Source organism: Poecilia formosa, unplaced genomic scaffold, assembly GCF_000485575.1.
Source record: "Poecilia formosa unplaced genomic scaffold, Poecilia_formosa-5.1.2 Scaffold288, whole genome shotgun sequence".
Taxonomy (NCBI): Eukaryota; Metazoa; Chordata; class Actinopteri; order Cyprinodontiformes; family Poeciliidae; genus Poecilia; species Poecilia formosa.
Genome location: NW_006800227.1, coordinates 634618 through 653290, shown reverse-complemented (window position 1 = coordinate 653290; position 18673 = coordinate 634618). Strand labels below are relative to the sequence as shown.

The window sequence follows — 18673 nt, the reverse complement described above, 5'->3', positions numbered from 1 at the left end:
TCACCCGTATAAAAATGATCTTAACTATTTTCCTAATAGGAACTCAGAAGCTGTTTTCCTTGTTGGCTGGTTTGTGTCACTAATATCTCATTGATCCTTAACTCCACAATGTAGTTTGACTCATTTTGTGTCAGCTGAGCTCAAATCCTAACAATAAAACACTGGAACAACAGGAACAGTAACGGCAGCTGCCACTTTTTCCATCCCGTACCAAAAACATGAAGCTACCAAGAAAGTAAAGACTTTCAGACACCTGAAAAAACTCACCAAGCGCTGAGATCAGCAGGAAAACCTTTAACGTTCCCATCGTCTCTTCTGGCTCTCCTCCTTAAACGCTCTGCTGTCTGACTTTAAGTGTGACCAAGCCTTCGAGAAAGAGGAGAATAAGTGAAACGGAAGTAGAGGAACTAGATAACCACAGCTGTGTGGTTATCTAGTTTCTTGTCACTGGTTATGTGCTTCATGTAGATACAACAGTTTCAAAGTCAACACAAATAAGTGTAAATAGACAAAGAGCAGCACAAACCTGACAAGATGACATGAAAAACTTGAAGAAAGACGTTTCCCATCAAACAACAACTTACTTCCACAATATGTCTGTGTTGGGTGGCGTTAGCTTTAGCTTGTACACTTATTAGCTATATGTGTAGCTACTATTGGCTAAATCTGTTCAAGCAAATTAATTTTGGTTCTGAAGCAATTTTGGTTCTTTCTTTGGCGGTAAAAGTTTGAGGTCGTCTCACCAGCGTAGCGCTGCTGAATTTACATGTTGCTGTAAGCAGATTCTGTTTTATGAATATTTTCTTTCTGTTTTAAGTAGCTGAATTGTATTTCTGAAGATTTCCAGACGTTTTCTCCTGCTGCCAGACAACCACAGCTCGCTGAAGGTGGAAGCAGAAGGTCTGATGTTGAACATTGTTGGTGATTTTGCTCCACAGGTTGGATCTCATGTAGCAGAGAAAGAAAAAATCTGGAAGGATCTTGTTTATTCAGTCAGTCATCAAATAATTATCCACACCTCAAAACACTTCGACAATTTAAACAGCTTGACTGAAAAGGAACAGGCTGTGAAATGGTGCCGCCTAAAAACGCCTCATTTCTGTTCATGTTGAAGCACACTTCTCTGTCTGCTCCATGCGTCTGGCATTCTCTGCATAATGCCACCTTCCTCTTTCCACTTTCGATAACAGATCCCTGTTTCGAAACAGGGATCTGTGGCTAATATGCATTTCTGCTTATAGTTTGTCCTTCACTTTCCACCAAATCTTTACTGAAACCCTGTTAGTGGTGATGACGCTCTAAACCAGAAGATCTTTTCTGCTTATAAGGCCTCACACCTGTTTGAGCCGAACCTGAAACCAAGAGACACTTGAGACTCATGTTAGCCTTGAAAACAGGAAGCTATTCCTGGTTTCCAAAGTATTAACCTCAAGGTGACCTTGTATGCTTCCTTGAAAAGGTTATGTTTGCTCTATGGTTCAAAACATGCTCGTTACATATTTTGCACAAAATGATTGTCACTTTAAATCCAAATAAGCTCAACTGAAACTCAACATCTAGACTCGCACGTGAAAATGGCTGCAAACAGATGCACAATCATACATCCATACATCTTTGAAAAGCAGAAGTGGAGCCTCCTGCACAATCAGCAAGAATGCAGCAAGTAGTTTCTGGATGGCAAAGTCAGCAACAAAACACTTGTCTTTTCCAGCAGCCATTGTACAGTGAATACAGCTGGAACTCAGCTTCGGTTGCTAGGTAACTGGTGGAACTCAACTGGGGTTGCTAGGTAACTGAGATTAAACTACTCACAGTCTACGAATTAGGTGGCTACTGAAAGCAACATATTGTTTTGGGTTTCAATAAGGAGGCTGAGTTCAAATGCTTACAGAGTTTTTAGATCTTTATTTGTAAAAAATAAAACGAAATGGAATCCCAAAGTGTACCAGAACATTTCTTATGGTTCATTTCCCCAACAGAATTAACCTTGGTAAACTGACAACATTGCATGGTAGAGGAAATATTATTTGAATTATTTTAATACACAACCATCTAATTAAAACCCTTAAATTAAAACAATGAGTGTGAAATATTCTACAACTCTCTGAAAATTATTATTTTCAGGCTTTCATGCACACATTTAAAATTAGAGGAAGCAGGCAGATGCTGTATTTGGTGACAACAGCTCCTCTCTGTGGTGAGTGCTTGGCAGCTGAAAGGAGAAGAAGAAAACCATCACCAGCAGGAATCTACTTCCTGTTTCACAGCAGCAATTTCATCTTTCAGCATTCAGTGAGAATATTTATAACCAATGCAGAAAGTGTCATTAAAATCAGAAATTTGAGGAATTTAGATAACAGGAAATTACATTTTCTGCTTTAATCTCATTTGATTTTAAGTACAAGTGAAACGTAAAGCGAAACTGGATGTTTGTAGAAAAAGTAAGTACACCTCATGATTAGCTCATTTTTTGAAGTAATAACTCTTAAGTCTTTATTCTTTAGCTATTTGTTGCTTTGTTTGGGATTCTTTGGGACACTGTGGCTACAAAACAGGCCCACATCATCAGCCCTCCACTACTGTGCATTTGACTAATGAAGAGCTGAGCTGATGCATCAAAACAGTCACAGCAGGAGGTTCTGTGAGCTTCAGCGGAGCAGGACGAGGTTACCTGAGGAGGGAAGGGAGCTGGACTCGTTTCCAGCTGCTGGTTCTGATGTTGGTTCACCGCTTCCACAACCTTCCTCTCCATCATCATCATCATCATCTTCAAAACCGCTGTTTTGTGAAAAGGCGGCAACGCCTACAGAGGGTGGAAAAAGGATTAAAATGGCCCAAACAAATCATGCAACTGTTAACAGATTTATTTTTAAAAAAGTCAAGAGCTCCTGTTGAAGTGTTTTAGGAGATTAAAGGCAGCAGAATGTTGGGTTTTTGGTGTTTAGTCGCCTTTCATGCATGTTTCTCTAGTACTTGTGGTTTCAACACCACTTCTTCACCTCCAGCTTCCTGCCGGAAGCAACCAGGCACATCCGAGTGGTTTGGTGTCAAAACTCTACAGCTGCTGATGTTTCTGAGCCACTGTGAGGTAAATTCATCTCGCTGTTATTTTGAGATCACATTAAATCGTAAATCTAGCAGGTTGAGTGGAGAACAAACACAAAGTCAGACATAAAGCATAGAAAATGTTTTTTTACAAAATCTGACAAAACATCTTGAAGTAGTTTATACACAGAGTTCAGGTGGGAGAATCAGAAAAGGCCATTTCATGTTTTCAATATTTCAGAATATTTCCTTGCACTCTAAACGCTGAAATCACACTTTTGTTATTTTAACCATACACAGTCCAGACTGCACTCAGTTTAACATAAATTATCCTGTAAATTAATTGATAGTGGATCGTTTTGGCCTCTAAACTAGTTATTTTTAACAGAAGGTGGTTTAGTCCGCAAAGTTTCCCCTCTTATCAGTCACAACAGATCACATATCAGCCAATCAGCATTCACGATATGAAGAAATTCAAACCACATGAGCACAAAGTGGATAACATCTAACATTTCGGTGGCTTTTGGGTTGGGAGAAAACAGAGAACATTTAATTACCAACGACGTAAACGACTCATCCAGTGTTCACAGCAGATTAAAAGCAGAATGCAAAAGGAAAGCGACACACGTCTTTGTTTTGGTTATGTCTGTCCGAACACACAAGCCAGAGCGATTCGTGGAGTTTGAGAGAGCACTGGAATCTGACAAACGTCTCCAGAACAAAAGAAAAAAAAAAGAAAAAAGAAAACCTCTCGGTAATCATAAACAAATAAATCACAGCGCTCTGTGAATTACATAAATCTGGCTAAATATCCTGAAAGCTGAATCAAAAAATAGAAAACAGGCTGGAAAAAAAAGCATAGAGGACACAGGAAATGAATAACTTCAACAGGATGGGAGAAAATAAAACGGTTTGATCGGACACAGAGTTTTTCTTTTTGTTTGTTTCTTTTTTACTGACCCCATTTTTTTTTCCATTTCCCTCATTTAGATTGAAGGGGTCAAAAATATTCCATCATAATCTATCTTTACCTGTCCATCTTTTAAAATTATAACATTCAATTATGTTCAGAGTTAGGGAGTAATTGGTTACATTTACTTGAGGAGCTTTTTGAGAAAATGTACTTTTACTCTGTGTAATTTTATTATGAAGTATCTCTGCTTTTACTTTAGTAAACCTTCTGGATTTTCTACACACTGAATGAAAAACAAACGTTTTAATAAAAAAAAAAATCACCAGACACAAACACCTGCAGTTCCTGTTAACGTTTCATAAGTTTTTTTATTGAAAGAAACTGAGTTGGAAAAATTGTCTTTTGCCTGATTTTACTTTTTGTTTTATATTTTTCTCATTTTTGTCCCTAAAATACCAAAATATCCACTTAACTTTATATTTTGGTCTGTCTGATAATGTAATCTTTAAATATTAAATGATTGATAATTTGATCAGTTTTCCTCTTGAGTCATTTCCTGGACGGATACTTTTTACTTTTACTTGAGTAAGAACATGTTGACGTTCTGCTACTCTTACCTGAGAACAACTTTTGGGAACTCTAACAACGTCTGACTGCATTTCATTTCACATCGTAACATTACAGATCAAACTGGTTACTTTTTCCCCACAGTGACAGAAACCACTGACTGTTGTCCTGGTAACTACATGTAAACAATTAAATTAAACAACTGCAGTAAAAATATGAATCTGAACAGACAAATTTACTTCTTCTTCCTGATCCGCACCTGCTTCTGTTTTAATCAAATATCCGAGGGTTTTGATGGGAAACTGGGATTACAAGCACCACGTCAGCCAAGATTTTAAAATCAGGGAACATTTCCAATTGAAATGACTACAGGTCAGGAACTGTGCATAAAGTTGAAAATGTCTGCTGGTCTGCACCGAGAGGTTCGGTGTTAAATCTGTCAAGATTACAGCATTTTCTGACATTTTCAAAAATCTGGTCAAAGACGGAAATCCCCTGACATGCCAAAGAGTAACCCAAAAAACCCATCTAGACCACATCAGGCCTCTGCAGCCTCTGGTAACGGCGGCGCTCATGAACAATAAGGAGCCGACTAAGCAAAAAACAGCATCTATAGGAGAGTTTCAGGGCCAGAACCACTGCTGACCCAAAAACAAACACAAACTCCGACTCACATCTTGATGATCTCACACTGCAAAAACACTAAATCTTATCATCAAGTATTTGTGGCCTGTTTTCCAGTCCAAGTGTCTTCGTACATTTGAAATAAGACAAAACTAACTTACAGTAACTTATAGCGACACATAGGAGCTTGTTTTAAGTAATTAATTCCTTAATATTGATTAAAAATGAGCTCCACTTCTAACAATAGAGAAATAAAATGTAAGTGGAAGTAGGACTCTTTCATCAATATTAAGAAAATATTGTGGTGTGTGTCACGTTACATCTGACATAAAACTATCTGCATTTCAGAAAAAGAGCATTATGCCAAGAATGAAACGTGGTGGTGGTGGTGTCATGCTGTTTGGTAAATTGTATTATTATCAAATGTTGTTCTTTTGGTATACCCTTCTAATGTTCTTGCTTTATGTACTGTTATTTGTTTTAGAAATGTTGCTGTATTGTTAATCTGATTTCCTTTCTCAGAGGGCTCTCTGAAGAAGAGCAGTGACAGCAGCTTTTCACAGAACGTCTTGATTTTGACCTGTTAGCTGTAAAACCGTCGTACAACTCGCTCTGTGTCAGGATCTGGACTATCTAGGTTATTAAAGCAAAACTCTGCAGGTGGAAAATACTTTTTCACGTCACTTTATGTGAATTATCAGCTCATCAAATCAGGGGTGTCCAAAGTGTGGTCCCAGGGCCATTTGCGGCCCTTTTAGTACTTTTTAGAGGCTCCTGGACACAATTTTATGAGCTTTTTAATGACAAATTTGTATATTAAATAGAAAATGAGGGTTCTGCTTTAGTGAGGCATGTTTTGATTTATTTTTGTTTTTATTTTAATGTCATAGTAAGTGGGGCCACAAATCTCCAGTAACATTTAAGACCAAAGCAGATTTAGTCACTCAGTTGGTCAAGACAGTCTCATTTTTATTAATGGCAATAAACTAAAATTGATAACCTGATAAACAACTTAAGAGACTTAAGATCCCCTTTTAGACCATTTTATTCAAAATATTATATGTTAATTTGTTGCTTAGCGGGTAAAAAGAAAAGAATTAACAAGAAAACCATTTTGCATTTTTAAGTGAATAAATAAACAAATAAATTGTGGCCCTTGAGTGCTTTTAATTTGGTGATTTTGGACTCCACTGCCTTAAATAATGATTAAAAAAGTATTTTCTGTTAGAAAAACACAAGTTGTTCTTGTTCTCCATAAACTTGAGGTTTATTTGAGTTGTGTCACTAATTTTCCTCCGATTTTAAACTCTACAGTATAGTTTGGTGTCACCTGAGCACAGACACCACTTATGAAACACTGTAACAGTATCGGCAGCCGCCACTTTTCACTCCCCCCCCTGTACCACAAGAATGAAGCACGTGCCACAGAGTCGGAGTAAAAACTTTCAAACACCTGAAAGAGACTCACCGAGAGCCGAGATCAGCAGGAAAACCTTCATTGCCTTCATGGTGTCTTCCTCGCTCCTGGTCGTCTCCAGCTGGCAGCTGGCGCAGCGCTCGGCTGTGTGACTTTATGGAGAGTGATCGAGCATTTCAGAGCGAGCAGATGAAGTCAAACGTCAATACAGGAACTAGCTAACCACAGCATGAAGACCTCAGCAGTGATGTGCATCATCTTGATCCAATTGTATTGAGAAGTAAAGCCGATATGTGACTGATTCACTGCAAAACATGCTCAGTTGCATAAGCTGTAATACTTTCTGAATTTTTTAACTTTTCAGCCTGATGCTTTATTGTGTTTTACCTGATAGGGAAGACAAAGTAGTGCATGATTTTAAGGTTTTATCCATCTGTGTGTCAACTCTAATTTTATCTGGGTGACTTCAGGATCAAGTGCTACGACTTTAAAGAGGAGTATTGCATATTTTCCAGACACATAGCGACATTTTATAGCACAATCAAGTAACTATATATTACCTTCAGTTGTTGTAATAATTCTGTATGTGTCAAAAATAACTTAAAAGAAATTTGACTTTGATTTAGCGCCGTATCTGATGCTTTGAAATTGGCCTCTGTCTCTTTAAGAAGCTCCTACACTTTCCGTCTTCACAGCAATGCTTCTCCATGATGCAGCCATTTAAAAGCGTAATTAGGAGCTCAGACATGCAGAGTGAATTGCTGCTGCCACCAGTCTGGAGGAGCCGTGTGCTCTGTGGGGCAAAGACCCGACTGAGGACTGAAGCTCCACGGCGGCGCATCGTTTGAAATTATATAAAATAACACTCAAAAAAGTCAATTCTGCATAATAACCCCGGTTGAACAGAACTCCGTACAAGAAAAGCTTAGTGAGTAACTTCTGCTATTTTAAAAGCATGTTTGCATGAGCAGGAAGATGAATGTTTGAAGTAAGTAATTAGCGGTTCAGATAACCACATAACCACATGTTCTTTTCTTTTTGGTCTTTTACGATAATCACACCCGAACATGCCATTGATCAGATGAAGCTTTTTTTAGCTACTTGGTAACACAGAATGTTACTAAGTACACTTGAAAAAGGACAAACTAAACCCACTTTTCAGGAAGACACAGCAGCTTGTTTTAGTAATAATTCCTTAATATTGATGAAAAAGTTCCACTAGTTGATTATTTCACATATGTTGTAGGAAAATTGTCTTGTTATAAGTGAAATAAGCCGTGGTGTATTAAGGGATTTGTGTTGTTGTGTTTCTTTTAATCTGGACTCATCTAAACAAAGTGCTGTTTCAAACAAACCCTTTATAAACAGTTTTGACCAATATTTGTTGTTTTGGCATTGATAAAACTTTCTTTCTTCAGAAATTCCACATCTCACCAACTTTTTACTTTCAAGAAGTGAAAGTTGCATCGAACAACTATGTCACCAAACATGTTAGAGGCACAGAGAGAAAGAGGAACGCGTTTCCACCACTGAGCTTCGCCTTCCTTCCTAATCAGATGTTTGTGGGTCTTAATCAGCATTATCTCCCCTGTGATGTTCTGCTTTCCGCCCAAGTAGAGCAAATACGTATAAAACACAGTATAAATGTTGTTACCACAGGAACAGAGAAAAACATCTCATATTTATATATAAATATACTTTGAGTGAAAAAGACGGCGCCTCTACTGCTTCTAGTGGAAAATGTCGGCCTACGCTGAACGGGCCGGATCCCCCCTATGCAGCCCAAAACAACCAGTGAAGAGGCAGAAAACTCATCAAAGAAAACCGTCAAACCACCAATGCAAACAGTGAAACAATGGTGTTTTAATCTGTAAGATTAAGATCTGTCCAGCATCCATGTACTGTATTACATGAGAAGTACACATTTCCTTCTAAAACTGTACTTTCACTAAAAAATTATATTTCCTTTCTGACTGTCCAGTCTTAGGTGTATCCACGTCATTTGGTCGTCTTGTTTGGTCTGGACCACATGCAGACTATCTTTCATTTGGTCTGGTTTACTTTCACATTGTACTTTTTGCAAGTAAGCTACACCTTGCAACCAAATTCACATGGATACCAATAATTTCTCCCACTGGACAGAAATCGTGTTGCCAGGGCAAAGCACAGGTTTTCACTTTTATCTGAACGTGGCGTTGATTTGTAACGTCACCACTCCAGGTAAGCCCAGCCCGTTACCTAGCAACACGCTAGGAGAGTTCCTGCATGTTTGGTCATCTGGTTTTGCTGCTGTATGCGCTGTACAATGGCTGCTGGAAAAGACAAGTGTTTTGTTGTTGACTTACTATCCAGAAACCACTTGCTGCATTCTTTTTGGTTGTGAAGGAGGCTCTACTTCTGCTTTTCAAAGATGTATGGTTGTATAATTTCCCATCTGTTTGCAGCTATTTTCACATGTGAGTGTAAACGTTGAGATGGCGGCGTGGCCAGGAGCAACTTATATGAATTTAAAATGACAATAAAACAGCTCATTCTGAAAGGAGATGAGGACTAAAATCTGATTATCTAAGAATTTATTTCTTAATGAGCGTGTTTTATTTAGACCATAGACCTACCCTAACCTGTTCATGGTAGCATAGAAATCACATTTAAACATGCTGTTTTTCCATAGCTTGATTCTCCTCTGGAGAAATCACACACCTTCAGGCCTCACTCCCATAGCAACCATCTTGTTATGAGATTATATTGACCAAATTGTGTTGGTTGGGAAATCCAGTATCGTGGATGTTGTCACTGCGGTTGCTGTTTCATATCTACCCACACAAATCTCTCACACGAACTCAGGCACAGTGACTAACATGATGACATTTATAGCAACAGCATTCTGTAAAAATAGCTCTAGTTAGTTGGTAAGAGATTTAGTTAAGTTTATAAGGACAATTATAATTATAATTTTATGTAATTTATTTAGCAAAGATAAATGAAAAGATTTACGATTTGTAAGTTTACTTGGTAACACTTTATTTGAAGGGGTGTCCATAAGACTGACATGACACTGTTAAAAACATGACACCTGTAATGAACATAAAGAAGTCTTTATGAATGTTTATGACTGTGTCATCTCAGTCTTATGCACACCCCTTCAAATAAAGTGTTACCGTTTACTTTTTGACAGTGCAATGACTAATCTTCACCGTTTGTTGTGTTGCCATAGTTACAGGTTTCAGCTCGACGTTTGAGCTCAGTTAGGTCTCAAATACATCTCAGCATAAATATAAAGTTAACAAATAAACTTTATTTGTTTATTTGTTAAACAAATAAACAAATAAAATAAATAAACAAACAAATAAAGTTTGTTTATTTGTTTGTGAGGAGGCTTCTGAACAAACAAAACAAAAATAAAATGTCACATTTCCCCTGCATTTCAAAGTCACAGTTTAATATAATTTGAGGCCTTGTGGTTTTTTTCTGTCACGAAGTGTGAAAAAGTTCAGTAGGTGTGACTAGTGAGGCGCTGTGCAACCGACACATTTACACTATCAATTTATAGTTTCACAAAATCAAAAGAGCAGGGCTGCTGCTTGTTTTACTGTTATCTTTTTTTTAGCTCAGTGTTTCTCAACCCTGGTCCTCACCGCCCCCCTGTCCTGCATGTTTTAGGTATTCCCCTTCTGCTACACACCTGAATTGTATCTCTGGGTGATTAACAGGCTTCTGCAGCACTTGATGGTCATGCAATCATTTGAATCAGCTGTTCTGGAATAGAGACACATCTAAAACATGCAGAGCAGGGGGGGCGAAACACTAGTTTAGGTGATTTTTTTATGAGACTTTTCTCCAGACATTGTTTTTCACACGTTGCAACTCAGCGAGGCAGAAGCGGTTTTGCTTATTTGCTTTGTGCCAAGCAGCCTTTTCATAATTGATTCCCTCAGTTAAATTTTTGCAAGAACTGGAAGAAATTTGACACTCATTTATGATAACATCAGATATTCGATCAACTTTTTATCTTAAGCAATATCAGCATGTTTCTAAGGGCGGGGGCTTTCAGGAAACCATGCATGCTTTCTGCCGCATCATTACAACGTGCAGCATTAATGATAAGCTTATCAATGAACAAATATCATGTTTTCCTGACCTAAATATGTTGTCATTTTCCTATTAATTAAAAAATTTAGGTTTGTGATACATCAAAACTTATAACTACTTTTAAAAAATTTATATATTTTGTTTTATTTTTCACCTGCGCAATGCATTCTGGGTTGGTGACGCGTTCTGTGCTGGGATCTGCAGAGTAAACACAGGAAGGCTAACTTTACCTGAGTTGTTGGGAGCTAGCGAGCTCAATCCCACCTAGCATACGCCATTTACCCAGAATGCATTGCAGATTTTATTAAAAGGTATTAACAGCCTACAGAGCTACTACTGCAATGTTTTTATATCTAAAATAAATATTTAGCAAATAAAGTCTATCGTTACAACTAATTGTAACGATAGACTTATTTTTTATTTACTGAAACTTTTTTTTGTTCTGTTTTTGTTTACCATATCTCTCTCTCTAAATAATGTTTGATTGATGTATCTTTAAACTGGCTTTAGGTTGTAAAGAAATTTGTTGTAAATAATTTCATGCAAAGATTGAAGAAAGCACAGAAACTGATTTTCAAATATTCCACAAATTGATACAAAATTTAATGTCAATCATCTTCAAAATAATCTCCATCCAATCATTTTATAAATATAATCTATCTTCACATGGGGAAACATTTTCAAGTGCTGTCAGGCAGAAAAAAAACACAATTTACATGTAGATTTACAGTAAAATCTTTTGAAATTGTCCAGATAAGTTGCATAAACCATCAGGTTGATTTGTGATGAAGTCTTCTGATCCTCCTGCATCACTCCTCTGAACAGCAGTCCAGCGCCACGCTGTGCTCCTGAGCGATGGCCGCCAGCTCCTTCAGGAACTCGGCGAACATGACGATGGCGAACACTCGGCTCTTGGCGTGAGGGGGGATGGCGGGGCAGGGAGGTAAGACGCTGAGGGGGGGCAACGGCAGGGCGTTCCTCACCGAGCCGTTGGGTCGAGACGGATCCAGGATGATGTCTCCGCCCTGAGACTGGAGCGCCTCTGAGAGAAAAGGTTCGACAAAATATAAGACCATAACTGAATAAGTTCCACTGGAAGATTATTTCACTAATAATACATTTTCCCCATGTTTAAAGTGAAGCTAGTATTTTTTCATCAATATTCAAGAATTATTAACTTCACAAGAATTAAAGTTTTTATCAGAATTTTACATCGTCGCTGCTTAAGTTCCTCTGTCACTCAAATTTATCAGTTTTTTTTCAGATTTAACTATTTGTACTTTAAAAATATCTGCAAAAAAACTAATTAGCTTAGCATTTGTTTCATGATTCAATGACTTATAGGTCAGAATTAAAATAATTAAACTAACCCAAACATCCCTCTGAAAGCCGGGCAGGTTAAGACGACAATGAAAGGCAACATGGGTGCTTGAAAGGAAAATGATGAAGAAACGGGGGTTCAAAATGTATTTGGTTAAATATTTCAAAGAAATACATTCCTGTGTTTTAGGAACCATCAAAAGTTTTCTTGAATGATCAAATAATCCTGTAAATAAAACTTCTAGTTATTCAAGCTGCAAGGTTGGGTCAATGCTATGAAGACTTTGTATTAAAAATGGGATAAATTTTAAATTTATCTGTGTTTAGAGGCAAATGGACCAACACTTGTTGGTGTTTTTCAACCTGTTCATGCATGCCTTGATGTTTGCTTGTGTTTATTAACCTCTAAATTTTCCATCCTGGTCTTTAGCCAACAGGAACCTCCAGGCCTGGGTGACCAGAGCGGGATACTCAGGTCTGTTCTCCACGTAGCGCTCGATCTGAGCGTGCACCGACACCAACACCTGCAGACACGGTTCGTACAGCGCTGTTCACGTCTGGAACCGTTTCAGGAACTTGAACCCGGTGCGCTGGTGCTACCTGGTATAACGTCCGTACGCTGTGCTGGTCGTGTGTTTCCGTGCTGAGCAGGAAGGACCTCAGCAGAGGTTGCGGGTACGACGCCAGCTGGGCCAGGATCCCCGTCACCAGCAGGTTGACGGCGATGGAGTTTTCCAGAAGGTTCTCCAGTCGGGACAACAAGACGCTGATGAACGGACCTGGTGTGGTTGGAGATTACAGGCAAAGAGAAAACAGGAAATCTGGTAAATCTGGACGGAGAGAATGGCTAAAAAAAAAAACATAGTTATGAAATAATAAATGAACTTTGTTCCACATTGCATCACAATCTCACCACGTCTGGTTCTGCACTGCAAAAACACACACAAACCTGTAAATGGACCTCCTTGTCTGTTGCTGCTCTTCTCTTCCTCCTCTTCCTCCTCCATGGCTTCCACCTCTCCTTCCTGCTCTGCTTCATCCCATGAGGAGCTGAACCCCGAGACGAGCTGCTCCTCCTCCTCTGCCAGTTTTTGCCTCAGCGCTCGGACACGCCTCCTGAAAGAACCGACGTCATCTGTGATGTCATCACCATCAGGCTCCACCCCTAAGGAGCGCATGAGCTCGTGGTACTGGGACAGGAAGTCGTTCTTGGAGTTCCGGTTGGCGGGAGCGGTTGAGTTTTGGGTGTTTGTTGCTGAAACTCGAAGCGGCTCTGGTTCTAAATGTCCGTTTGTGAGATTGATTGTCTCTGGAGACGGAGTGACGCCGGTTTCATGCGTTGACTGGCTGTGACCGTTAAACGCTGGGATGTCATTCTGGATGAAGTTTGGTTCAAAAGACTCAGTTTCTTCATCAGAGTCATCAGATTCGCTGATGACATCAAAACCATTCAGTACAACATGCGGCTCTCCATCTTCCTTCTCCTTCGTTCCAAATCCCTCGCTTTTCCTCCTCGCTGATCTGTCACAATCTTCACTTTTCCTCCTTTCCTCTTTCCCTCCATCCTCGCTCCTCCTCCGTGTCGACATGATGCTGCTGACCGTCTCCATCACCGTTCTGCCTGATTTCGAGAAGCTTTCACGCGACTGTCGTCGGTTCGCCGCCTTGATCCGCTCAAACAGAGCCGTCTTTGTGTCCTTCTGAGCGACCAGATCGTAGACGATGACGTCGTCCTGAAACTCGGACTCCTCTATGTAAGCGCCGCGCACCAGCTTGGTGGCGGTGAGCCTCATTTCCTGGATGTGGCGAGGGGGAAGCGGCGGCGGAGGGATGGGTGAAAAACTGCATCCGTCTGGCTCCACAAAGCCATTCGATACATTAAAGATGGCTGACGAGGAGGAGAGATCCTCCTCTGCGAAGATGTCGTCCCACTCCAACTCCATGGCAGAGCTGGCCCTGCCCGCCTGGTTGCTAGTGGAGACGGTATCCGAGGACGACGGCGTAGGGGAGAGGGCAGACGGAGGGCGGAGGACGACCAGAGAGCAGATGGAGTCGCTCTTTATCCGCTGAATGAATTCGTCCTCGTCCTCCAGATCGTCTCCTGGCGTGTCGGAGCGGTAATCCTGAGGCGGCGGGTCGAAGCCGTCGTACGCCGCCGACCAAAACCTGCAGGCGCTGGAGACAAAGCACACTCTGGATGCATCAACATTCAAACACTTTCCCTTAGTCAGTTCTGGAAAAATCATTTTGAGTCTGCATTCAATGGTTTTAAAAATATTGATAATAAAAACATGTTGCATGTTATTGTTTACACAAAGCTGGACGGCAAAAGCCGATGCCATACATCGCCGAGTTGCCGTGGTAAAACAACTCCATCAACAAAATGAAACCTGGAGATGCAAGTATTATTAATTTAGTGCAACTCGACACAGCAAAGAGAAAAATAACACAGAAAAACCGTTAAACAACTCAAAATCACCTTTTTATCGCTCTCTGTGTCGGCTACGCTACACACTGACTCGTTGCCGTAGCAACTGACAAACACCACCATATCTATCAGGATTCAACACAAAGAAACACTCAAACATTTCCCACAAAAAAAACTGAACAGTCTGTTACAGTTTTATTGCTGTTGTCATAAATAATGTATATATTATTTATGACAACACTCCTTACAGTTTCATCTTTACGTTGTAATAAAAGTAATAGCAACATTTGACCAACAGATGGCACTTAAAAACTATATTTTTCAGTTTTTGCACAACAAGACTCTGCTTGGTCATAACTGGTCGACTAAATTGATGCAAAGTGAAGCTAATATACTTTTTTGTCACATTTTTATAAATAATCTGTGTTTTCCTTCTGTTAAAGATAAAAGGAAATCTATTTTTCAGCTTTAAAAATCTCTTTAAACATTATTTTACTGCTTGTTTGTCCTGATGAAGTGCAGATTGAGGAGCCAACAAAGTAAATTGTAATTTTATGTAATTTTTGTTGTATTTTTATATAAAAAAAAATCCAAACCAGTGCACTTCAGTTTTCTATTTTCAGCCACATTCAGAAGCAGGTCAGACCAACTAACCTGCAGGAGATGGAGATCGCCTGGCGGGCGTCCCAGAGGTAATGGACGTAGTTAACATCCATCAGGAAGTCTGACCCTCTGCTGTAGCCAACGCTGTCTGAAACCGACAGGTCTGACACAAACACAGAGTCACAGTAAGTATATCTGTCTCCTAGAAGGTTTTTCTTCGTTTTTTAAACCCACACCAACCTGCTGCTTTAGGCCAGTGGATGTGCACTGAGTGTCTGTTGTTGATGTACATGGGGCACCAGGAGGGCATGAGGAGCAGGAAGGAGGCGGCGCTGGAGGAGTAGCAGTCTCTGCTTCAGGGAGCAGCGCTGCTTCCTGCTCAGGTGGCTGCAGGGGATCAGATACCTGAGGAGAAAACACAGCATATCTGCTGGTTTCAGCCAGGCAAGTTTAAGACTCTTTAAGGATGCATAGTGGAACACCCAGCCTGCTCATTACTGCCCCCTGTGGCCATTTAGGAGAACATCTGCTCTACAAGTAGATGAAATCTCTATTTTTAACATGTTTAAATGAACAAAGATAGTACTGGCCGCCTGTGTGGGCCTTTCAGACTGACCTGAACACCAGCTGCAGCATAACGTCTTCGCAGAAGAGACCAATCAGAGTCCTGAACAGAGCCAGAGACACAGTTCCTAACTGAAAGCAAACAGAAACGGGTCTGAAACGATTCATCTGATTAATTAAAAATAATCCTCAACCAATTTAGTAAATGATTAATCATTAACTGGACTACACAAACTCAAAAAAGGCTAAATAATAACACAATCAGAGCAGTAAATGAAAAACTACACCAGAAAAAAAACAACATGTTTTACATTTTAGAGGAAAGAAACTAACCATTAGCTGCAGCTCTAGTCAGAAACAGAGCATGAGAAACGGGTGATGTGGCGCGGTAACTGTGAGTGTGTTACCTGGAACGGCGTGTTGACCCTGCTGACCAGCGTGTCCAGGATGTGGACGTTGTCATGACGATGCAGCAGGATGAAGGACAGGAAGTTCTGCAGGAGGGCGGGTTCAGAGATGGAGCGCAGGAACAGATCCAGGTACGCAGTGGTGGTCATCACTTCCTCCACGGTCAGCTAAAGACACAACAACCAGGTGAGAGGAGACGGACAAATACCATGTCCATCATCAAACTGACCCTCAGGGACAAACAAAACTGATCTAAATTTAATCTGCTGGATGACATGGAGACACATTGGAGAGACTTTCCATTTCTCTGGATTAGCAAAGGGAACAATGTTAATGACACAAGTCAAACAAAAACTTTAAAAAACTGTTTTAAACATTTAAGATGCTGTTCTATTACTCCCGCCTTCTGCTGTGCGCCCTCTAGTGGTGAAAACATGTTAGTCATAAACCTTAGCTGCCACTTTTCTAAACCCTAAAAGTTTGAATCCAAGTGCAATAAAAACAAATGTCAGCTGTCAAAAAAGAAGAAATTTATTTCTGCCAAGATACAAATGAAATAAAGAATGAAATATCCATACTTGTATTTTCTAAACACTTTCTGCTCTTGTCTTTTGGGCCAAACAAAGACCTCCCCAGCATTTACACAGTAAATATGCAGAAACAATAATCTATGGAAGAACATTAGGGCCACCAAACAAATTTTATAAAATGCTGATTTTTTTTCTTTAGAATTCTTTTTCTCAGTATTTTTTCCTTTTTTCACACAGTTCTATACTTAATCTCAGAATGCTAACCTTTTTCTCAGAATGCATTTCTTTTATCTCAGTATTTTTATTCTTTTCAGATTTCTGATTTTAATCTCAGAATTCCACTTCTGCCCAAATTCTGAGCTTAAAGTCAATATATATATTTTTAAGTGGCCCTAATCCTCTTCCGTAGTAATCAGCCCTTCGGTTGTGAGATGAATTAGTACTTTTATGCTGTAATTTCCTTGTCTACATGTTGTTACCTTGTGCAGAGCAGGAGCGAGAACAGGAACAAGGAATCCGTTGTAAATGTAACTCAGCAACTGGGAGCGGATGGAGGGATGGGCCACCTGAGGAAGAGGGGCAGACGAAGTGTGACCTGGTTTTATATCATAACACGGCTCATAAAACCCAAATATCTGGGGACATACAGAAAATATGAGCTCAAACTGTGACCTTCTGGGATGTGAAGTGATTTAGGTTTATGATGGGCCTCATCATAAACTAAATGTGTTGTGTATATCTGAACATTTGGGTGTTTTAGTTCTGGTTTTCACCTTGGTGACAGCACTGCAGAAGTCCAGTGAGTGCAGGAAATGAACAAGAGCTGGAACCTGCTCACAAAATAAGATTCAATTATTCACACACATTTTCTTACAGCTAAATAAAGTCAATATATTATACATCATAAGATATTTTTGAGACTTTCTGTCTATTAATCCAACTATTTTGCTCTATTATTGAAGAAACTTCCAAACTTTTGAACAGATCGTCTTTACAGTCACTGAACTTACTCCATTACTAAAAATGTAATTATTCTGACCCCATCATCAATTACCGATTAATACTTCTGTATTAGTTTATTCCTTATAACACAGAGGTCGGTGTGAACAGCTGAACCTCTTCAGATTCTTACCTGCTGCCAGTCTGCAGACTCCAGGCAGTGCCAGTCTTCACTGTAAACCTGCAGCCTGGCTGGAAGAGACGAGTACAGACCAGACAGACCGGTGGCCAGAACCTGCAGAAACATTCAGACATGCAGAAACATTCAGACATGCAGAAACATTCAGACATGCAGAAACATTCAGACATGCAGAAACATTCAGACACGCAGAAACATTCAGACATGCAGAAACATTCAGACATGCAGAAACATTACAAACTGAATGAAGAGCCTGAAACCTTCAGCATCTAAACATCAAAGCTCTACTGTAAGGTCTGAAGCTTAAATAAAACTAAGTTTCTTCTCCTCCAGACCCTCATTTAGCTTCAGAAACATCAACCAGCGGGATGCAGTTAAATAACTTCTTGTAGACACTTTACTGTGTGCTTGTGTTTCTGTTTATTGGTGACCTGTCAGTATTTTCAGGTAAAACCCACAGAATCAGAAAAACACACACAGAGGCTTTCATGCAGATTAAATTCCTGAGCAGATTAGCAGAGATTTAGGGCAGATTGAAGGAAAAAACTGATGGCCGGAAAAGATACTTAAGGGAAAACATTCGACTTTTTAGGGAAAATTATGAATAAACACTGAAATTATCCTTCAACGTTCAATATAAATTACCCTGAAAAGCAGGAAAAATCTCTCTTAGCTCTCCAAAGCAGCTTCACCTGGAGAAAATCACAATATTTAAAGGTTCTGAGATCCTGAATATGAGGTTTTTATTATCTGCAAATCATGATCATCAAATTTACAACAAATAAATGCTTGAAACAGATTCACTTAGTGTGAACTATTTAAAATAAACTCATTCATTAAATTAAAATATTATTAAATAGTTTTTGATTAACTCGATAAGCAACTAAAACTCAAAGATGGATGTTTTAACACTTTTATTTTTCTTAATAATGATAATTTTCTGTTAACAGTTTATAAAAAATAACCAATAAACAAACTGTGGCCTTTATAAAAGTATGTTTTCCTGCTTAAAAGTTATTTTTAAAAG

General features: G+C 39.4%; 1 pseudogene; it reads right to left on the bottom strand.

The window, feature by feature from the left end:
• Positions 1-11226: 11226 nt before the first annotated feature.
• Positions 11227-18673, bottom strand: part of LOC103151659 (protein FAM160A1-like) — a 25379-nt pseudogene continuing 17932 nt past the window's right edge.